The 23890-nt window shown below is 42.1% G+C and overlaps 1 protein-coding gene across 23 annotated transcripts in view; it reads right to left on the bottom strand.

Annotated features, from left to right (window-relative positions):
• The window catches only part of Clip1 (CAP-Gly domain containing linker protein 1), a 115396-nt gene extending 92712 nt beyond the window's left edge, over positions 1–22684 (bottom strand). For 9 of the 23 annotated variants that reach the window (XM_078039259.1, XM_078039254.1, XM_078039256.1 and 6 more), the window contains exons 1-2: positions 22535–22680; positions 21720–21749 (exon numbers count right to left, since the gene is read on the bottom strand). The gene's annotated coding sequence lies outside the window, so the exon portion shown is untranslated. Of the gene's footprint in view, positions 1–2433; positions 2452–19267; positions 19395–21719; positions 21750–22534 lie in introns of those variants that run through there. The other 14 variants (XM_078039265.1, XM_078039262.1, XM_078039267.1 and 11 more) reach the window with 6 other exon arrangements.
• Positions 22685–23890: the final 1206 nt, after the last annotated feature.

Here is a 23890-nt window from a genome sequence, read left to right on the forward strand (position 1 = left end):
CACTGCTTTATAATCTCAATCTCCAAACAATAATACTGCAACATACACCTACACATCACCCCAAAATTCACACCACTGATTGATGGCATGATTACAGCTATTTTTTCAAGCCAAGAACTATTTGTAAAATGTTTATCTTTAGAACTTGGATCACTTCTAAACAGTTAGAAATAGCTATTATTCTCTTGTACACTCTCAGAGGGGAGAGGCAGGGAGAAGACCTGCGGAGCACCCACTAGGACCAGGGAGCAGAGCTCAGTTCCTGCCCCTCCTCTCCCTTCCCTTTCCAACTCATTAAAGGGTCACACTTCTACCCCAAAGAAGGAAGCAGAGCTGCCAAACATCAAAACTAGAGGAATGGTTTGTTTTGTTTTTTCCTGCATGACCACAGGTCTATTTTAAGACACAAAGCCAGGCCTGACATAAGCAAAATTTTAGAACTAGATTAATATCCCAAGCTTGTGATTTAACTCAGATCTGACCTAAATAACAGTGAAAAAGAGACAAGACACTTATCTGAGAGAAGCAAATAACCTTAGAAGGACTACCCTCTGGGGTAGTTCCAAAAAAGAAGCATACTTTATAAATGCATCAGCTTTCCATGAAGCTGGGATTCCAGGAAGAGAAGCTACCGCTCCACCCAACAAAAAGACAAGTTCCACCCTCTAAGAAATCGGGTCTGGAGACCCTCCTCCAGGGTCCAGGCAGACTCCACAGCTGCACATCCACCACCACCAGCCTCCGGGATGCCTCAAACAGGGAGGAAATGCCAGTACAGCGAGCAGCCTGAAGGCTAGCCATGACCATTTCTAAGAACCCAGGCTCCTGCTCTCCTCTCACTGCACATATTTGAATAGAAAATTACATAAAACTCTGTCTTCTGTTCTCAACAAATTTTCAGAGGCTGGATATACAGTTCAAGACCACGGCCTTCTCAAAACATAGTGGGTCTGCTTACTGTATTTGCACTTTTTAATAAGCAATCCCCTATGACTGTCTCCTGAACTGAGAATAGGGCTGGGTGTAGCTCACGGCAGAGGCTTGCCTGGCATGTACGAGAACCTGGTTCCATTCCTAGTGTACAGAAAAAAACAAACGTAAGAACATTCAAAATATTTCAATAAAGAAAATATTTCTTGTAGCAGAGAAGAATGGGTTAGTAACCTGGACCCTGAAGGAAAAAAAGTCAGAAACACAACTCTACTAATGAGTCCCAAAGTCTGGAGGTAAAGCCAGTGTCCACCTGACACCTCCTGCAAAGCACAAAGGGTGATCAGGGTGACTGCTGCCCCAGGAAACAACCACTTCGGGACCCTCTGGGACTGCTCCCCTTGGATCACACTTGCTACCAGTTCTGATCCTCTCAATGCCACCCTTCCACCAGAGACCTCGAAAAGGCTGTGGGAACTCAAAAGTGGTGTCATTCTGTTCTCCCCCCTGAGGGCACATATGCTGAGTGGGGCTGGATGGCAAAGCGCCAGTCTGGCATGCACAAGGCCCTGGGTTCCATTCTAGTACCACAAAAGAGACCAAAAAACCCTAAAAAAAAAGGTATGCCTTAATCCTCAGATACGAGCCTTCTGAGTAGCTTATGAACCAATACCTTTTCTTCCAAGTCCAAAGGAAATAGGTACAAACAACAAAGCAAATCAAAATAAAATGCTGGCAACTTTTCAATGTGATGTATCAGAATTTAGGTCTTTGGGTCAAAAATAATTTATACTACTGATAACCAAATCTCTTAATTTCAAATGGTCATTGCCTGGTACAGTCAGATAATTTTCACAGAACTAAAAATGTCATTATTTCAGTGACAAGTGATTGAAAATTACTAAGCAAATACAGTACCAACTACCCACAGACTCACTCACATAGTAAAAACACTTTGCTGTTCAACTAAAATTTTCTGCTTTTAAAAATCCTACCTGGCATCCACATCTACTTTTTATATACAGAAGCTACAGAAAGACAACACAAGTCTAGCACTATGAGTCAAAGTGGTACCTCATGGTGTCTGTGGAATTGGACCAGCCTCAGATCACATCCTGGCAGAAGCTGGGCAACGTTTTGAACCACCTGGCTGTGACCTCATGCTGATGACCTCACAAACAGGAATTCTGATGACAGTCCGCCTCCAGGCTACTCTTCACTTTAAAGAGGAACCCGAGGATCTGTACCCCTGAACCTGGAGCTGCCGACCCAAGCAATGAACCTTCTTCCAGGACTTTATCCTACCACCATCATCTCCACTGCTGAGCAGGTGAGCAGAGAAAAGCGCAGGCACCTAGGAGTCTGCTCAGCACCCAGAACCCCAGCAGGGAGGCTTCGAGTTTGCAAGTTGCTATTTTGGTTCAGCTTCAACACTTTTTCTTTCCCTCTTAGAAAACTAAACTTACTGGGCTGAGAATGTGGCTCAAGCGGTAGCGCGCTCACCTGGTATGCGTGCGGCCCGGGTTCGATCCTCAGCACCACATACCAACAAAGATGTTGTGTCTGCCGAAAACTAAAAAATGAATATTAAAAATTCTAAAATAAAATAAAATTACTGACTTACATGTTTTAAAAAAAAAGAAAAAGAAAACTAAGCTTATTGAACAATTCTGAAAACTGAGTAAACTAAACTATAAACTTAAAATGTTGCCCTGACCCTGCCACTCTAACAGAGCACTAATTCACTACCACAAATAGTTACTCTACTTATCATGAAAAATGAGGATTAAGATTTGTCAATTGGGCTGGGGTTGAGGCTAGAGCGCTTGGCCTGGCATGCGTGAAGCACTGGGTTCAGTTCTCAGAACCACATATAAATAAATAAAGATCCAAAAACGGTCTGGGGCTCAGAGGTAGAGTGCTTGCCTAGCATGTGTGAGGCACTGGGTTCAATCCTCGGCACCATATAAAATACATTGTGTCCACCTATAACTTAAAAAAAAAATTTTTTTTTAATGTATAAATTGGACACAATGGCACATGCCTATAATCCCAGTGTCTTTGGGGCTGAGGTAGGAGAATCCCAAGTTCAAGGCCAGCCTCAGCAACCTAGGAAGATCCTGTTTCAAAAGGTGGGGGGAGGGTGTGCTGGTGATGTAGCTCAGACTTTAAGCATCCCTGAGTTCATTCAACAGTACCAAAAAAATTTAAAAAGGACTGTGAATGGTAATCTATGTGATAGAGCACCCAGGGTTCAATCCCCAATACCACAAAAATATAAAAAATGAAAAGAGTTAGGGATATTGCTCAGTGGTAGAATGCCACTGGGTTCAAGCCCTAGTACAGAAGGAAAAAAATCTTCAGTTGTAAGGAACTAAGTGTTACTAATAATTATCTCCAGTTGATGGGACTATTTAGTGTTTGTACTTTGGTGTTTTCTTGGGTCTTGAATTTTATTTAATGAACAGATAAAATTAATTTCATAAGGAGGAAAAAAATATGATAATTTCTGGGCCACTATACAATGGCTTCCTCAGAGAAGTACCGTAAGGACCTCTCCACCCAGGATGCAAACATATCATGGCAAAGCAGGCACCTAGGCCTGTGGTTCCTTCTGTTCCTGTGGCAGTTCAGACCCGCCCCAAGCCCCAACAGAATGAGAAACTCACAAGCAGCATGAGCACTATGCCACATCTAGGCCCAGCCCACGCCCACAGGCAAGCCCCCACACCTCTTCCTCCCAGTGGCTTAATGAGGCTCTCCCAGCATCCAGCAAGCAAGTGCTGAAGATGGCAGGATCCTAGGATGGGAGGTCTACAGCTCTGAATCATCATCCCCATTTCTCTTAGTCTGTCTAAAAATAAGCTTATCAGTTCAAGTTACTAAAATTAGTGGGGCTATTTGTTATAGCACCTTACTCATCTTACCTAATACAGTGGTAAACAGCACTTCGGTAAGAGCTTTCAGATCATCCTAAGTATACGACTCAAAGACATTAATTTTTAGGATAAGCATCCTCAAAATCCTCAGAGATAGAATTGTTTCATACCTCAAAAAGCATAATAGTATGAATAATAAATGAAAGTACTCAATTTTCCTAAAAGCAAAAAGACATTTTACTGGCAATAGCAAAATACATTTGAAAAACATGGGAGTTTGATTATCATGCACTAAAATATTAAGACAGACTGATGATGGACCAAATACAAGTTGGGGATGGTGTTATTTTCTCTACTTTTGCACATTTGAAACTTTCCACAATTAAGAGGTTTTTTAATTATAGATGATACATACTTTAGTAAAATCCAAACTCTTACATTCTACTGGACCCATGACACCCTTAGAAAAAGACTTAAGAAATTTACAGAAAGAAGAGGCTCCTCAGAACAAGTAGGTCACAAAAACAAGCAAGGAGGACTAAGTTCTGCTCAAAACAAACAGCATTCTTCTTAATTCTTCCCTAATTTTTTTCTTCATTTTTTTTCTTATCTGATTTCTTATCTGACTTTTTAAATCATGGATTAAAAAAAAAGGTTAAAAAAAAAAAAAAAAAGACACCTAGCCTGGAAAATGAGACATCTGCATTTTGTCCCAGCTGATGATCTCAAATTCATTTAACCTGTTCCCAGACCACAGGGTTCTCATTTACAGTCTAAGGATACCAATCCATCAATATCAGCTTCTAACTTCATCTTGTGTGGTCTTCTAACCAGAAAGTGAAAGGGAAGGGATCCAAAAGTGAAAGTGACTATGGCTCTAACTTTGCCAAAGTAAAAGTAACCAGCTACCAATGGCATCACCCAAATCTGATAAGGGCATCCAGAGCACAGCTAGGGCCCTGCCCTGGGCAAATCACACTTCTGCACATCAGCTCAGACCTTTATGGAGGGTTCTACTTCTCCTTAGCAAAATGAAAACACTCCTTTATTTACTAAATCTTGAAATCCTGTAGAAAGCAGAGGAGAGCTGAAGGATTTGCAATGAATTTAACTGCCAGGAGAGGGAGTTTAACACCATGTTTCCAGAACGCTACACCTGGAAGCCCCAGGTTTCAACTTGGCCTGCTGGACAACCTAAAGGAAATTGAACACCAGTCAGGTTCAGTGACTTACCTAGAAAGAGCTGCACTGAGACCCCGCTTCTTCAATAGGATACGCCATGAACCAGGGAAAGTTCTGAGAGCAATGAGGTCTAATTTGAGAAAAAGACGACCCTAGTGCTAATTTTCTAGTCAAACTTGAGAGAAAAATTGAAAGGCTGTGTTCTAATATCATCTCACTGGGCTTGGGAGGTTCATTCACAGCTTAATCCTGTCCCCTAAAGTCATGGTTATGTAAGTGTCTGTTGGATGCTGTGTCATTTGCTGTCCCCTGCCCCCAACACAGGAGCTGCAGTGTAATCTGAGCTGCTGTCTCAAGCCACTGAAAACACACCATACTGGGTAGGATTCCAAAGTGACTGGTTTCCACTAAAGGCAAGTTAGTTTTTTCTTCTTTCTGTCTGATTCACAGTCATAGTTCTGTGTTTATACAGGAAAGTCAAAACTGACAGACACTGTCATATTTTCTTCAATTCCTGAACAAAGAAAGGTCAAGTATTTCAACTTAACAGCAAACTATCAAAATCTAATCTAAGGGCTGGGGTTGTGGCTCAGTGGTAGAGTGCTCCCCTAGTATAGGTGAGACCCTGGGTTCTATCCTCAGCACTACATAAAGATAAATAAATAAATAAATAAGCCTGTAGTCTGCTTGGGGCCAATTTTAAAACATCTCCTCTCCTAGCTGAGTGGACCTAGGGCCAGCAGATAGGAAACACAGTCAGACCTATCTTCCACGCGGGTGACCAAGTCCCATCCTCTGCTGCCCCATGCAGAACATCCCCATGCAAGGTTTTCAGGGGGACACAGGAAATGACTAAAGAATACAAGGAGACACAACCCACAGCCTCAGTCTCTTCTCACTACTCTTCCTGCCGCTCTCTTCCTTCTCTGATCTGCTCCGCCACTGGGCAGTTTTCTATTGTTGAGAGACGATCACAGGCCCTCCTGTTTGCATATCATGCTATGACTAAGTGTCTGTGGCCATCGATGAGATGTGACTTGTCTTGGCATATAAGACAAGAGCCAAAAAGAGAGTATTTAGACCACGGGAAGAGTTCGTAAAGGTTCTAAACTGATTCAGCGTCTAAATAAGAACTCAAAATGATGCCAAATGTTGCAATTTTCAAGTAAAGGAACCTAACCCACTGAGCACCTGATAAAGACAGCAGCATTACAGGGTTTCCCAAACCTGAAGCCTCTTTTAAAAAGTAGGCCAACGAAACTATAAGCAAACTGTTCAATTACTACCTCCAAAAGAACTGTCATTCTCAATCAGGCACAGAGGTGCATGCCTGTAATGCCAGACACTCAGGAGGCTAAGCCAGGAGGATTAGAAGCTCAAGACCAATCAAAGAAAAGTAGTAAGAAACTATCTCACAATAAAATTTTAAAAGGGTTGGGGATGTAGCTTAGTGGTAAAGCACTAGCCTAGCATGCATGAGGCCCTGGATTCAATACTCAGTGCCTAAAAAGAAAAGCTAAGTCTCAGATTCCATGATTACATTTGTTGACATTGCTATACTTTCTAGAGCACTGTCCAATAGAAATATAACATGAGTCTATAGCCATTCCATCTTGAATGTACTTGATCTCCCCAATCTCAGAAGCAAAGCAGGATTGAGTCTGGTTGGTACTTGGATGGGAGAAGTATAATGTGAGACAAATGAGTAATTTTGAATCTTCAAACAAAAATATTTTTAAAAATTAAAAAGAAACAGGTGAGCCAGGCACGGTGACACATGCCTGTAATTCCAGAAGCTCAGTAGGCTAAGAGGAGGATCATGAGTTCAAAAGTCAGCCTCAGCAACGGTGAAGGGGCTAAGCAACTTAGTGAGACTGTCTCTAAATAAATACAAAAAAGGGCTGGGGAGAGCTAGGGTTGTGGCTCGTAGAGTGCTTGCCTGGCATGCATGGGGCTCTGGGTTCAATCCTCAGCACCACATAAATATAAGAAATGGAGAGATACTGAGTCCACCTAAAACTAAAAAATTAAAATTAAAAAAAAAAGAAGGGCTGAGGATGTAGCTCAGTGGTTGAGTGCCTCTGAGTTCAATCCCCAGTACCCAAAAAAAAAAAAAAAAAGAAACAGGTGAAATTAATTTTAATAATGGTTATTTAACCTAATCTATTATTTCAAATGTAATCAATATAAATTAACAATAATTTACATTCTTTTTTTTACTATGTAGGGACGGGTTTGTGGCTCAATGGTAGAGTACTTGCCTAGCATGTGTGAGGCACTGGGTTCAATTCTCAGCACCATATAAAAAAATAAAAATATTATGTCCACCTACAACTAAAAAAGAAAAAAAATCTACTGTGTATTTCATACTTACAGCACATCTCAATTTGGACTCACCACATTTCAAATACTCAAAAGATTCATGTGGCTTGTGGTCCACTGAATTGTACAACAAAGACCTAGAAAATTGTGTGTGTGTGTGTGTGTGTGTGTGTGTGTGTGTGTGTGTGTCTCCCCAGTACTGGGGATCCAACCCAGGCAGGCACTCTACCGCTAAGCAATACCCAACCTCTAGAATATACATTTAAAGCAGAAAATAAAAGCAGTTCCCCTCTTGGCATCAATAACAGCAATGCCAACCAGTCCAAGTCCCCTTGGGGATGTGACATTTGTCTTTCACACACCATTATACATACATGTGAGGGAAAGGGCAGAGGAATGAAAACTCTCAAATATATAAAACATGAATAACTGTTCTTAGGATTAAAAATGGGGGGAAAGGTACTCATAATAGGAGGAACTCTGATGTCTCTGTTTGACAGGTGGCACACAATGCATAAGAAGCCCTGCAGACAGCACAAGGCACTGCCCAGTGAAACTGAGAGCTCAGCACTAACAATCTGAAAACACACCCACACAAAACTCAAGGCAAAACAAAGATCGAGTTATAGATGAAAAATGTAATGCACCAGGGCTGGGGCTGGGGCTGGGGCTGAGTAGTAGAGCGCTCGCCTAGCATGCGTGAAACACCATTCTGTCCATCTACAACTTAAAAATAAAAAAATTAATTTAATGCACCAGGAGGCAGCACCTCAAGTACCAGGAGCAGAATGAGCACTACCACACTGAGGCCAGATCCTGCTTGGCTGTGTCTATCTTTTTGAGTGCAGGAAACTACGCGCATGAGAATATGTGGAAAAGACAGGCTTGGGGTCTACAGGGGAAGGTATGAAGGATGTGGCTGCAGGGCCAATTATTTACCTCTTACTAATGTGGTATCCACACCCCCCAAACTTCAGTAAGTTGCCTTTGATTTAGAAATAGTCTACCAGCTATCATTTAAAATGTAAGATCCAGCCAGGCAGGATGGTGCACGCCTGTAATCCCAGAGACTCCGGAGGTTGCAGCAGGAGGATCACAAGTTAGTTAGAGATCAGCCTCAGCAAATTCAGGAGGCCCTAAGCAACTTAGCAAGACCCAGCTCAAAATAAAATAAATAAAAAGAGCTGCGGATGGGGCTTAGTGGTTAACTATCCTTGGGTTCAATACCTAGTACCAAATAATAATAATAATTAATAAATAAATAAAATGTAAGATCCAGGGGCCAGGGAGTGTAACTATTGTTTTGAACTAGAACTGAACCCAGGGCCTCCCCCAAGCCAGGCAAGCACTCTACCACTGAGCTACATCCTCAGCCCTTTGAGACAGGATCTTGATTAACTGCCCAGGCTGGCCTCAAATTCACAATCCTCCCATGTCAGCCTCCCAAATAGCTGAATTATAGGCTTGTGCCATCAGTATAACTGTTTCATTGACCCAATTTTTATTTAACATCTGGAAACTTGTTAGTCTTCCAAATGGAGATACAGAACACTCCCCATGCAGTGAACATCTAAGAAAGCCAAATGACATGGTAACACTGTGTGACTGAGCAGAGTGTCTGCCACAACAGTAATCCTGTGAGCCAGAAGGTAAAGGCAGAAATGTAGAGGCGGGAGCACCCACTCTGGAGGATCTGGAGAATGCTTCCAAGTGATCAGCCAGTGAGAACGGATGGCAGGTGACGACGTAAAGGCATCTTAGCACATGTTTTGCTCTGACCTCTCAGAATCCTGCCCCTAAAACAAGGGAGATCGTGTGTGATGTCACCAAAGGCAGGTTAGGGCCTGGGGCCACTACAGAGCCACTGCTTCTAGTCAGTGTCACAGTGAATGAGCCCAGCTAGAGAAAAGGCACAACACTGAGCACGGAGCCCTCTGGCTTCAGCAGCATCCAGGAGGCTGCATGAAGGACTGAGGTTGCATCTACCACTGTGGGACAAAGGGATACTGCAAACTGCCCCATTTCTTTATCCCTGCATCTCTAGCAAGAATATCACAAAGGAAAGTTTCAGCCCCGTCAGAAACAAGCACACCCAAGGAGGGAAAGAAAACCACGACCCAAAGTGGAGAGAAGCCACCTCCCCGGAGTGGCTCTCCCATAGGAGCATGCCTGACAGGTGAAGCAGCCTCTCCAGGTGGTTTAGGGAACACAGAAAGCTGAACAATTTCAGAGAATCTGGGTACAATGGTGTTGTTAATAAACACCATGAAATACTGAGATAGCAAGGTCTAAAATTTCTAAGTATATAGCCACAGAGCTAAGACTTGAACAAATGAACCAGAACTCCTACACAAAGTGAAAAATGAAATTAAGAAAACCACTGTTGTGTCAACATACCTTATATATAATCAGAGATATGATAAATTATGGTATAATGGTATACTAAGAATTATAATACAAAAAGAAAGAAAGAAAAAAAGAAAACCACTGTTCACTATTTAACTTTTTATACGAAGTGAAAATAGCAAGTTCTTGGTCTAGTTTGAAGAGGACCACCAAAGACCACCTAGCAAGACAATGCTATAAGGATGGGAAGTTGCAAGGTTGAACAAGTTATCCTTCAACCACTTTTTTGTTTTGCTTTTGTTTGGCTGTTTCTTGGGGAGAAGGGTTGAAATCAGGGGCACTCTACCACTGAGCCACATCCCCAGTCCTTTATTAATTTTTATTCTGAGACAGGGTCATACTAAGTTTCTGAAGCAGGCCTCAGTTCCTGGGATTACAGGCATGTATCACTGCATCGGCTCCTTTAGCCAATTTTGATAAATTTACAGTTAACCCACAAGCTGAAGCCAGAGCTGGTAACTATGATGTATAGTGCTAAATTTATACATATCAGATATTATTCTAAATCATGGCACAAAATAACAGGAGGGAAAAGGAGACATGGAGATGCATAGAAAACTAAAATGGTAAGATTACCATTTTAACTAAGTCCCTTAAAAGGAACTGAAATTACTAGGCCTAGTTGTATCTCCAAGAGCACAAGTTGCTTTTCCATGCTGAATATTTAACTCCTCATAAAATTACAAGTTCTTCTGACAACTGTTCATTAAAAATATGCCCTTCAATAATGGCAAAACACTCCTACTCATTAACTTTTTTCCCAATGGAAAAAATCTCACCAACTTAACCATGTGTCCCATGCCCATACTTCCACTAGCTCTCCCTGTATTAACCCTATCTTTACACATTTACTTGGGCCAACTCTGAGGAGCTAGGTGTCAGAGCACTTACAGCTAGCCTCAGGAACACGGTCCTCATTGTCTTGAGGAGGATATCCTTATTAACTTGTGATCAGCATGCCTTTCACAGGGTAGGTTACTGAAATGTTTACTCAACAGTCTGTCCTTCTGTATTCCACTGTCAAGACTATTCATAGACACTGATACTTCATCAGTCATCTCCAGCCTTTGTGTAACCCCTCGGAGTGTCCTGTCACATGTCATGGATACCTTTGCTGTTATCACCATGGACTCATAAGCAAAGCAGTCACTGAAATAGCAGAGTCAAAAAAAGTTAGTATAAGCTGGCACACACCTATAATCTCAGTGACTCAGAAGGCTGAGACAAGAGGATTGCAGGTTCAAGACCAGCCTTAGCAACTTAGCGAGACTCACTCAAAATTTAAAAATACAAGGAACTAAGGATGTTCCTCAGTGGTTGCTCTGGGTTTAATTCCCAGTAGCAAAAAAAATTAGTATGATCCCAGCAGCCACAGCTCTAGGTGTGTCTGTCTGGTGCCGGGGATTGAAGCAGAGCCTCTACATGCAAGGCAAGCGCTTTACAACTGAGTTACATACACAGCCCACTCTGGGTCTTCAGCCTCTGTCACCTTACTGAAGTAGGACCACTAGACCTAGTTTCACAGAGTTTGCTTACATAAGTATTTAAGTATATTTCATGCATAACATGAAATTTTGAAAAAGGCTATAGACTCACACAGCTTTAAAATTAACAGGTTAAAAAAACAAGCTGCTTATCTCTAGCAAGGATAAAAGTACAAAAAATGAAAGATAGTAAACAGTGTACTGTTTGAAAAAATCAACGTGGAGTCTGTTTAGAACTAAGCGACCAACCAAGCCAATAAGGGTCAGAACTTTAAGTGAATCCATTCAAAAAATTTGCAAGGGGGTTTTACTTCAATTTCTAACTTATAGTCTCCTTACAGAGCAACTTAGAAAATCAACCTGTCAATATTAAGTGTTTGTTAATCTGACAATAGACACTGACAATAAACAGTTTTAGAACATACTTCTATCAAAGCCAGAAGTAGACATATCCTTTGAAAAATTATGTTCTGCTTGAAAAATTATGTTTTTAGAACTTAAAGTGTGCATGACATAGTATAGGGTACAAATTGTACCCAGAGTGGTTTAAAAAAGGAGGGGGAGAGAGTTGAAAACCAACCCCAGCAGAGCGCTGAGACATTAGACAATGTTTTTTTAAAGATAGAACTCTCTGCTATGATGCAACTGCCTGCAATTATGAATGTCTGTGTACAACTCGGTTCGAGTGAGGATGTATTTCATATTTCCTATGACTTACATACACTAAAATAAGCAGTATTCCAAAGTTCTTCCATCTGCAAAGGAATTTTTTAAAAAAGAAACAGCTGAATAATTTGAGCTATTTTTCTCATTTACACAACATTCTACAAAAGTCCTGTGACTCTGAAACTCTGATATGCATATCACTAACTTAGAGACAGATCTTAAAAGGGACAGAAATTACCAGGCCTGGTTAGTATCTCCCAGAAGAACTTACTTAATAGGTCAGCAGCAGTCAATTATACTAATGTGCTTAATATAGCATATAAAATGTTGGAATCAAAAGAGATCTTGGCAATATAGTTCAACTTCCTCATTTTACCACTGAGGAAACTGATTCTGAAAGTGAGATCACTTGGCAAGGTCACAGTTATCTAACAGTCTAAGATTAAAACCCCCATCTCCAGAAGAAAGACTCCTTACCCAAAAGCATGCTGGGGAACAGAAGTTTCTCATCTGTTACAAACAGCAGCCAAAGAGTCACTCTCAAAGCACGAAAACTGGCTTCCCTTTCCAGTCCCGCAAAGGAATAAAAGAAGGCATATTGGTGCTGCCCGGCCACAGCCAGACATGGCCCATACTTAGAAGTGGAGGCTTTCCAACTATTTGTTCTGAACAAGGAAAGGACACAGACAACTCTCAAAAGAACCAGGGACTTCGTTATTGGGGTTTATTCTTTTATAAAAGCTTTCTTGTTCTTACTTTGCAAATGAACAAACTTAATAGCTGCTGTAGGTCTTGACATCCAATGGAAAAAACAACCACATTTCCACTTTCACAATACCATAGAGCACCTGGCTGTTTCAAGAGATCAATCTATTAAACACTCACTAATCCATGAGATAGTTTCTGAACCACCATCCTAGATGCTGTCAGTAGGAACCAAGAATTGATTTCATCAATTTTGAAACCCAACTTCAATGTTGGTTATTCTCACTTTTTTTTTTTAACTTTTAGTTGTAGCTGGATACAATACCTTCATTTTGTTTTTATTTAGTTTTATGTGGTGCAGGGGATCAAAGCCGGTGCCTCACTCATGCAAGGGACCTGCTCTACCACTGAGCCACAACCCTAGCCAGCCCTCACCATTCTTTTATTTCCACCCCCTTTGGCAAGAAGACACAAGGGATGACAGGCAAGAGAGAAAAGTTCTAATATTCACTGAGTTGTATATACATTAATTCAAACTTGAGAACCTCCTGCCTCAGCCTCCACAGTCATTGCAACTATAGGCATGTGCCACCATGCTAGGCCCATGTAAACTTCCATACAGACACCTGACATGTTCCATCACACTTTAGAAAGAAAAAAACTCACATAATTAAATTGTGGGAAATAAAACTGACAATGCAAAAGGACTTGAAAGTTGGCAAAGCACAAGTTCTGACATGAGGAGCAGGAACTGCTTTTCCATACTGAATGTTTGACTCCTAATAAATTACAAGTTCTTTGCTGACAACTGCTCATTAAAAATATGTCCTTGGGGGGGCTGGGGATGTGGCTCAAGCAATAGCACGCTTGCCTGGCATGCATGCGGCCCAGGTTTGATCCTCAGCACCACAAACAAACAAAAATGTTGTGTCTGCCAAAAGCTTAAAAAAAAAAAATATTCTCTCACTCTCTCTCTCAAAATAAATAAATAAAATATGTCCCTGGGGCTGGGGTTGTGGTTCAGTGGTAGAGTGCTCCCTTAGCATGCATGATGCACCAGGTTCGACCCTCAGCACCATAAAAATATAAAAAAAAAAAAAGATATTAAAAATATATATATGTCCTTCAGGGTCTGGGGCTGTGGATCAGTGGTACAGTGCTTGCCTAGCACATGCGAGGACCTGGGTTCCATCCTCAGCACCACATAAAAATAAATAAATAAAATAAAAGTATTGTGTCCATCTACAACTAAAAATAAATAATTTTTTTTAAAGTGTCCTTCGGTAATGGCAAGACAATTCACTCAAATTAACTTTTCAAAATATGGCAGGAAGAAAGGTTTTAATCTTTCAAACCAGGAAAAGTAATCTTCCCCATTCTTATTTAAATGAAAGAATAAAACTTAGTAGTTTAACTTCCTTTCCCAACAGGAGATCAAGGAGACACAAGGATGACAGGCAAGAGAGAAAAGAAAAGTTCTAATATTCACTGAGTTGTATATACATTAATTCATTTAATCTCCACAACCCAAAGACGCACCCATCAGCTCTAATTTATGGATGAAGAACCTGAGCTCCAAAAGGTTAAGCAGTTTATACAAAGTCTTCCACATACAAAGCAATATACAGGCTAAATTCTTCTTCTTACCACCTCTGTTAACAGCTGGTTCCTCGAGAGCAGGGTGTGTGCCTGTTTTCAACTTGGAGCACTCAAAGTATGAGTAAGTGCCTTCTTGTAGAAGTTGCTCAATAAATATCTGATGACTATATGAATTAAAAGACAACTGATATTCTTTAGTAATTTTTTTAATCCCAAATGGTAACATATTATTGTCCTACACTTTTATACTTAATACTTTGAAAGCAAAAAAAAAAAAAAACGGGGCGGGGGAGCTGGGGTTGTGGCTCAGTGGTAGAGCGCTTGCCTAGCACGTGTGAAGCAATGGATTCAATCCTCAGCACCACATAAAAATGAATAAAGACATGGTGTCCATAAAAAAATAAATAATAATTGGTATACATTTCCAAAGAAGTTATCAAAATAGCCAGGCACAGTGGTGCATGCCTGTAATTCCAGTAGCTCAGGAGGCTGAGACAGAATCTTGAGTTCAAAGTCAGCCTTAGCAACTGCGAGATGCGAAGCAACACTGTGAGATGCTGTCTCTAAATAAAATATAAAATAGGGCTAGGGATGTGGCTCAGTGGCTGAGTACCAAAAAAAAAAAAAAAAGGAGTTATCAAAATGGCCAATAAGTCATCAGAGTCATCAGAGAAATGTATATCAAAATCACAACTAGGTATCAAACTTCACACTTACTAGGATGACTATAAACAAAATAAGAATAGGGCTGGGGATGTAGCTGAAGGTAGGGCATGTACTTATCATGCACAAAGCCCTATGTTCAATCCCCAGCACACACACACATAAAATCACTGAATTTTATATAGTTTAAATAGATAAACTGAGGCTGGGGTTGTAGCTCAGTAGTTGAGTACTTGTGGAGCACAAGTGAGGCACTGGGTTTGATCCTCAGCACCACATAAAAATAAATAAAGGTATTATGTCTAAATCTTTTTTAAAAATTTTTAAATAAATAAATGGATAAACTGTATGGTATGTGAATTATATCTCATTAAAGCTTTTTTTTTTTTAAAGGTTCAATGGTAGAGTGCTTAACCAACATGCACAAGACCCTATGTTTTAAAAAAAAAAAAAAAAAAAGCCAGGCACAGTAGTATGTACCTGTAGTCCCCAGTGTCTCAGGGGGCTGAGACAGGAAGAACTCTTGAGCCCAGGAATTCAAGGCCAGCCTGGACAACAGAGGAACACCCCATCTCAAAAGAAGGCCAGGTACAATGGCACACACCTGTAATCCCAGTTACTCAAGAGGTTGAGGCTCAAAGATCACAAGTTTGAGGCCAGCCTGAGCAACTTAGCAAAACTGTCACAAAATAAAAAGGGCTGGATGTAGCTCAGTGGTAGAACACCCTTGGGTTCAACCCCAGGACCCCAAAAATGAGAAAACAAAAAATACATAGAGATCCAGAATGAACTTTATTTTTTTTAAGTATTTTTTTTAAGTTGTAGATGGACAAAATACCTTTATTTATTTATTTTTATGTGGTGCTGAGAATCAAACCCAGTGCTCATACTTTTGAGGCAAGTGCTCTGCCACTGAGCCAAAATCCCAGCCTTGTTTATTTATTAAAATTTTTTTAGTTGTAGATGAATACAATATCTTTATTTATTTATTTTTATGTGGTGCTGAGGAGCGAACCCAGTGCCTCACATGTGCAAAGCAAGCACTCTACCACTGAGCCAAAAAAGTCTGGAAGGGTATACTTTAAAATATTGAAATTATTTTCTCTAAGCATTAAAAAAAGCAATGGATAATTGCTTTTTCTGTGCTTAGGTACATGTGTATGTTTTATAATTTATGCAAATAACCCATATGTTTTTTTGAGTTTTTTTTAAGTTGTCAGTAGACCTTTATTTATTTACTTATTTATATGTGGTGCTAAGAATTGAATCTAGTGCCTTTTGGCTAGGCAAGCACCAAGCCAAAACCCCAGCCCCAGAATCCATACGTTTTAAGAAGAGAACATGTTGGGGCTGGGTTGTGGTAATAGAGAGCTTGCCTAGTATGTATGAGGCACTGGGTTTGATTCTCAGCACCACATAAAAATAAGTGAATAAGGGAGGGAAGGGGGAAAGGGGGTGAAAAAAAAAATGGTGGAATGAGATGGACATCACTACCCTAAGTACATGTATGAAGAAGACATGAATGGTGTGAATGTACTTTGTATCCAAGCAGAGATATGAAAAATTGTGCTCTATATATGTAATATGAATTGTAATGCATTCTGCTGTCATATATAACAAATTAGAATAAAAACTTTTTAAAAATACATAAACGAAAAAAATAAAAACATCCATCAACATTAAAAAATATTTTTTAAAAAGAGAACACATTATCAAAATATATAAAATATATAAAAACACTGTAAAACTGGTACATATTAACCTAAGAACCTAAAAAAAAGAAAAATTTCACTGGAAAACATTCTCTAAATTTAACTTGTGCTGGTACACCTGTAAAGCCAGCAACTTGAGAGGCTGAGACAGAAGGATCATAAGTTCAAGTCAGCCTCCGCAACTTAGATAAGGGGAAGAAAAAGGAAAAGAAATCCTGTCTCAAAAAAATTTTTTTTTAAATCTAGGAATATAGTTCATTAATAAAGTGTCCCTGGGTTCAATTCCCCAAATAACATCCCCACAAAAAAAAGATCTAAACTTTAATACTAAATACTCAGTATAACAACCTAAGCAAGATATACTCACCTTACAACAGAAATTAGTGATATGGTTTCATGTGATGAAGACACACTTTTTTCTTGTTATCCATTTATAAAGAAATTTAGTAATAAAAGTTCACTTTCACTTAGGCTATAAAAAAAAACTACCCTGATTATACAGTTTATTTATTCTCTAGTCCAGAAGGAAAAGTCTAAATAGGTTCCTTCCTGCCTTGAGGTATTGAGAACAGAGTATCTTCAGTAAGAAGGCTTTACATAGGATAAATCAGTATAAGAGAGAAGGCAGGCAGTCAAAAGACTTGATTAAGAGAGCTTTAGGGGACTGGGGCTGTAGCTCATTGGTAGAGCACCCACCTCTTGCACGTGAGGTATTGGGTTCAAACCTCAACATCAAATAAAAATAAATATATTGTATCCAACTACAACTTAAAAGTTACTAAAAAAAAGAAAAAAATAGGGCTGGGGATGTGACTCAAGCGGTATCGCGCTCGCCTGGCATGCGTGCGGCCCGGGTTCGATCCTCAGCACCACATACCAACAAAGATGTTGTGTCCGCAGAGAACTAAAAAATAAATATTAAAAAATTCTCTCTCTCTCTCTCTCCTCTCTCACTCTATCTTTAAAAAAAAAATTCTCTCTCTCTCTCTTCTCTCTCTCTCTCTCTCTTTCTTTAAAGAAATATATATATTTTTAGGAAAACATCCCTAATATCGCTTATTTTCCCTGAGAGGGAAATATGTGCCAAATATATCAGTGCAATTCTTGAGTAAAAGAAAGAATTTGTAGAATGAATGGGGAGAGGGTTTGATTAAAACTGCCTTCCCTCAGGGGCAGGGACATAGTCATACCCAACACTTAAAAAAAAAAAAAAAACCCACAAAGAAAGAGAGCAAAAAAGAAAGAACAAAAAGCATCAATGATTTGCACATCCTGAACATAGGATCTTCAGGTCCTTTAATTTCTTTTTTTTTTTTTTTTTTAAAGAGAGAGTGAGAAAGGAGAGAGAGAGAGAGAGAATTTTTAATATTTATTTTTTAGTTCTCGGCAGACACAACATCTTTGTTGGTATGTGGTGCTGAGGATTGAACCCGGGCCACACGCATGCCAGGCGAGCACGCTACCGCTTGAGCCACATCCCCAGCCCAGGACCTTTAATTTCAAAAAAGATATTGTAAATCCAGGACTTTGTAATTTTAAATGTCAAAACTGGGCAGAGTTAAAATGAAATCTATTCCAAGCTATACTCAGATATATAAGCAAAGAGCACAAATATCAAATTATTTAATTCAAGTCTTAAGCATAATAGACTTCATCCTATATAAAACATAAGAGCAGTAAATCTCTATCTTGGTCTCATGGGGATTCCTAAGAGGAGGCAGATGAGAATACATTATTTCCCCAGGGAATGAGACACAGGAAAGGCTTCCCAATCGGGATTCCATAATGGGAATGACTATTTCCTCTTTTCCAAGATTTTACAAAGAATACTTTTAAGATGTTGTTGCTGGACCACAATAAACAATTTAAAAACAGACCCACCCATTGAGTTAGTGCTAGTGGAATCTATCCTTCTCCAAGTGCCAGATGGAGATTTAAAAAAAAAAAAAAAAAAAAAAAAAAAACTCTCAACTAATTGTAGCCAAGATTCCTTGGTATTTGGTGCCAGGGCCAGGATATTAACCCAGATGTCCTCGCCAAATTCAAGGTTGGTTAAGTGCAGTCTGCCAACCTACCAAAAAAAAAAAAGAAAAAACAACTCCTTCTGTTCCCAATTAGAATCTGAGCTCATTCTTCCTTGAAATTCTTCTAGAGTACCATCAGTCAGTATGTTTTCCCTTAAAACTGCACTGTAACTCCAATGGTGATTCTTTTGAGTTTCCAACTATACGGGAAACATACACTATGTATATTAAAGATATAGAAGACACTGCAGGAATTTAAAACTTCCCTAAAGAGCTATCTAAAAAATCAAATCCAGGGTAATACTGACATTGCTTCCCAATTAAGATGGAAAAGATTTACATAAAGGTTTACCCTAAAACACAGTGTGTACCACGAAATGTTTAAAACTAAAGGAGGGCTGTGCTGCCAGGAGCACAATTCTGGGGAAAATCTATGTATGCAAGTATCATTACATGGCCATCCAGGGGTCACCAAAGACCCTGAACAGATGCACACAAATAGAAATACACTCAATACTAAGCCTGAACATCAAGTACCGAGCTGGCCTGCTGGCCACCCACTTGGTTCTATTACCAAGGCATTCTGTACACTGCTTAAAGGCACATCAACTGGGGTGTGATTTCTAGCTCTATATTCACTAGCTGTGAACTTTCGGGGAAAATTAGCAAAATTCTTGGAACCTCTGTGCCCCCACCTTTAATCTTCCTCAAAATCATTAACACACTGGGCTGGAGATGTGGCTCAAGTGGTAGCGTGCCCGCCTGGCGTGCGTGCGGCCCTGGTTCGATTCTCAGCACCACATACAAACAAAGATGTTGTGTCTGCCAATAAATATTGTAAATATTTAAAAAAAAAAATCATTAACACAGCATAAAATTACTTAGTATTTTTAAACATTTAATAAATATGCATTTTGAGGACTATATATAACCTGTATAAAGCCTTAACTATCTTCCCCTCCCAAGCTGCCCTTTCAGGACCCCTGTACTTGATATTCCTTCTTCCTAGAATGCACTTCCCTCTGGGATTGATTCCCTCACTTCCTTTAGATCAAAAGTCACATTCTCGGATCTCTTTCCAAAACTCAAAAATAAATAAATAAATAAAATAAAATTTCCAAAACTCAAACCCTTATCCCCAAAATTTCACATTCCCTCTTCCCCAGCTTCTTTTTCCTTACCATTTATCACTTTCTAGCAAAACATACTCTTTATTGTCTGACCTCCTTTAAGTGAAATTCCAACAGAACAGGCATTTCTGTTTTATTCAAGAGACTGTGTGACTTGCAGTCACAGTCTGAGAATCACACCTGCCACACAGTAGGTAGCTCAATATCTAATGAGACCTCATTACTCCACAGTTACAGCCCAGCTCCATAACCTGCCTTTAGGGGGATATCACACTTCAAAAATACCACAAAGGAGAAGTAGAGGCCTGTCAGCTGATATACACCCGTGTCTACTATTCACATCAGAGAAAAACACACTGGAGCTCCCACCTCATTTGTACAAGGCAAGGAGGAAAGAAGTTGACAGTTCTGAGTGGAAAAGTCTCACTTTAGTTAACAATATATAGACAAAGTTTTCTGGACACAATTAACAAATATTAAACCATTTTCCTGTGCCTTTACTATGCTACCTTCTATTTCTCTTTGATTTTGACTCCTATAAAACCAATCTTGGGGGGTGTAGCTCAGTGGTAGAAGGTGTTTTTAGTATGCCTCCTGGGCTCAATCTCCAGTAACATCAATTAAAAACAAACAAAAACAAAAATCTTGGAATTTATGGACCTCATATATTCAATTAACTAATAAATATTTATTGAACACATGGAACTCTACAGAATGCTACAGACGATCCCATAAGATGAAAGACAAGGTACTCTTTTGCCCTTGATATACAGATTCTAGGAAGACCGGAAATCCATCTGTAAATAATAAGGAACAGGGCTGGGGATGTGGCTCAAGCCGTAGTGCGCTAGCCTGGCATGTGCGGGGTGCTGGGTTAGATCCTCAGCACCACATAAAAGGAAAATAAAGATATTGTGTCCACTGAAAAAACTAAAAATTAAATTAAATAATAATAGTAATAATAAAGAACAGGAGGCAGCCAATACTTGACAAATTCTAAAGTGCCTACCTCTGTATGGCATATAAAGGGACCAATTCATTTTATATTCCATCCATTGGGCTTAAAATCCTAATAGCACTTAAAAAAGTAAGAGCTAGCTTGGGGTGTAGCTTGGTGGTAGAGTGCTTACCTAGCATGCACCAGACTCTTGATCCCATGGGGGAGCCAAAAGCCAAACATTACCGAGTCATTTCACCCAGGATGTGACAGACTTGATGTTAGACACTGTATAAGAATTTTCTTTTCAGATAAATTAAAAAATCAAAGTCTAAATTCATTAAGGACAGAAGCCTGATTGGCTTAAGTTGTGCTCTAGCAAATGACTGGAAAGAACAGGGATGGGCAAAATCCTGATATTCAGGTAGATAACTGTAGGTCCCACCCAGTTTCTGTTTTCACCCCAGAGCTGGAAGTAATGGGAAGGCCACTTAACTGCTTTATCTCAACCTCAAAAATTGGGAACAAGGGCTGGAGTACAGCTCAGTAGACTGGCCCAAAGTCCCATCCCCAGGACCACACACACCCACATCCACATCCACACGGGGCAGAAGCCTTTAACCAAGCAATCACCCATTTCCTTTGCTTTAATAAAGTCTGGCTTTGCTCTGGGCCCTAGATTCACCATATTAACTTAAAACTAAGCACCTGGAGTCAGAAGTTCAAATCCTTATCCCTCAGATGTGTGGCTCTCAAATTACTTGACCTTCCTATGCCCTCTTTGTAAAATGGGGATGACGACAACACCTCATTGCGTTGGACTGATTACATGAGATAAAAACACAAGACTTGCTCAGAGGCTGACCACAGAAGCCTTCAATAAATGTTCACTGTTATTATTTCCAGAGGGGGGAAAATGCCCCAGGGCTGAGGAGCTACATACCTGAGGATTTTTGCAGAAGGTATCATTAAACCTAAAAGCCAAACACAATGCTCTCCTGCCTCGTGGACACTATCACAGCAGCAATAAATCCCCAGAGTGATAACCATAAAAACAGGCTCCACAGCACGGGTACTTACAGAGCTCCGACCGCCAGGCACTGTCCTAACCTAAAAGAGGAAGAAGGCAAGGCTGCTGAATCACACAAGCAAAAACACATCACGGAATCTCTCCACCCTCCTCCTTAAAAGCAGTCACTGGCGCCCAAGTTTTGCTAAAAACAGGTATCTACACCGATTACAGACTTAACGTGTAATTTCGCCAAGCCCCAGAGGTGGGGCTGCGCAGGGCGGAGGGTGGTGCTCGGCTGCTGCCAGGTGGAAAGGCCACAGGAAGGGGAGACGGCCGGATCGGGGTTTCACCCCGGAATCAAAAATTCTGCCGCACAGGGACTTCAAAATTCTGGGGGCCGCCAGCCTCTGCTTCTCAAATCACCCCCGACCGGTGTCGCGGTCCCGCATCGATGCCCGCGCGGCGGCAGGTCCAGGTGGCCGGCAGCGGGACCCCCAGGACGCGGCCCCCTCTCGCCCAGCGCCTCCCCGGGAAGCTCGGCCGCTCGGGAGCTAAACAAAGCCAGCGGGCGGGCGTGCTCCGCACCGACGCGGGCACCAGGCCCCGCGGAAGGCTCAGGTGGCGGCGCCCAGGGCAACAGGTCGGGCCGGGCCGAGGCCTCCCGGGCCCGCTGCCCACCGCCCGGGGCGGAGCAGCGCCGGAGGTCGCGGGGCAGTGGCGCGAGCAGGCCGAACCGGCCGCGTCCCGGGCGGGCGGAGCGAGGCAAGGCCCGGCGCGGCGCCCTCGGGCGGCCACCGCGCGGCCTCCGGGGCGGCCCCAGAGGGCGCCGCGGCGCAGAGGGAACCCGGGAACGCGAAGGGACAGGGCCGCGCGCCGCGCTCACCGCCTCGGACGCCGCTGGTCGCCTCCACCTGCACCGCTGCAGCAGCCGCTGCTGCCGTGGCCGCCGCCTCCCGCCTCCCGGCTCCTTGGTCGGGGCGGGGGAAAGCGTGACGCGCTGCCGCCGCCGCCGCCAGGAGACGCCGCACGGCCCCTCCCCGCCCCGCCGCCCACGCCCCCGCCGCCCACGCCCCCGCCCCTTTGTCTGCTGCCCCCGCCGGTGCCGCCGGGTCCCCTCCCGGCCCGCGTGCCCCGCCAGGTGCGAGCCGAAGCCGAGAGGCCTGCGCCCAGAGCGCCGTCGGCTTTCGGCCGGTCCTCCGCTTTCTACGAAGCGTCCCCAGAATTTGCAAGTCACCCCCGATAGCTCCATTGCGACCTGACAGCAGCCTGCCGTCTGGGCTGATTCATTGGTTCGCCCTCCCCTTCCCGCCGGACCCGCGTGGGAAATCCTTTGAAACGAGTTGTAAGGAGCTAGCTGCCCGCAGCGGTTAAGCTTAGGAAGAACCATCCCTGCTCTCCCGGGAAACACCCGGGGTTAAGAATCCTTTGAAACAAGCCTGGAGCTGGCTCCGTTAGCTTGAGAAAAGCCTCTTTTATTCGCCCCAGTCGCTTGGACTGAAGCCCAGGTTAAGGTCGCGTCCCCACTCCTCCCCGCAGGGATCGCCTGTAAAAAGCTTTTGAAAGGGACTGGAGCGGACTCTGCAGCAGCCCGCTCAGGGCTCGATAGCAGAGGGCGGCCAGCATTTCACTCCCATGGACCATGGCAACCCCAGAAGTTTTGCAGCTCCAGGCAGGACTCAGCAGCTGTCGGGGAAGCCCAGGAGTTTGCAGTGACTGGATGGATAAGGGGCCCGGGCTTCCTCCTCTTTCCCGGTAGAAGAGAATAATCTGGAGGAAGGGTGACCTGCCCTGCTGACCTTTGTTCAAAAGCACCGAGCTGCCCGGACCAAAACAGATATGCACACAGCTGGCGGAGGAAACCACCCTGGAAGTGCAGGAAATTTTTAACGAAATGAATTTATCTGTGGGCCCCTCCCATCCATTCAGGTTCTTAAAAATCACAGGATATTCTTTCACCTTATTCGACATCGCCCTAATTTACAAATTGCAAGGTCAGGTGGTGGCGGTACTCCTGGAATCCAGTATCCATATTCCTATTCTGAAAAGCACACCTCACCTCCTTCACCTGGAACTCTTTTCAGCTTTTAATAAGCAACCCATGTGGTCATAGATGCCCTAGAATGAATAGAAGACCGCAGTGCTAATGTGGGATGCAACTGTTAACACTGGTTTTCTCTCCTCTACTCATTCTGCTGAGCCTATATTTATTTAAAATACGGCTGTTTTGTTACTCGTGGGT

Source organism: Ictidomys tridecemlineatus, chromosome 2 (assembly GCF_052094955.1).
Source record: "Ictidomys tridecemlineatus isolate mIctTri1 chromosome 2, mIctTri1.hap1, whole genome shotgun sequence".
Taxonomy (NCBI): domain Eukaryota; kingdom Metazoa; phylum Chordata; class Mammalia; order Rodentia; family Sciuridae; genus Ictidomys; species Ictidomys tridecemlineatus.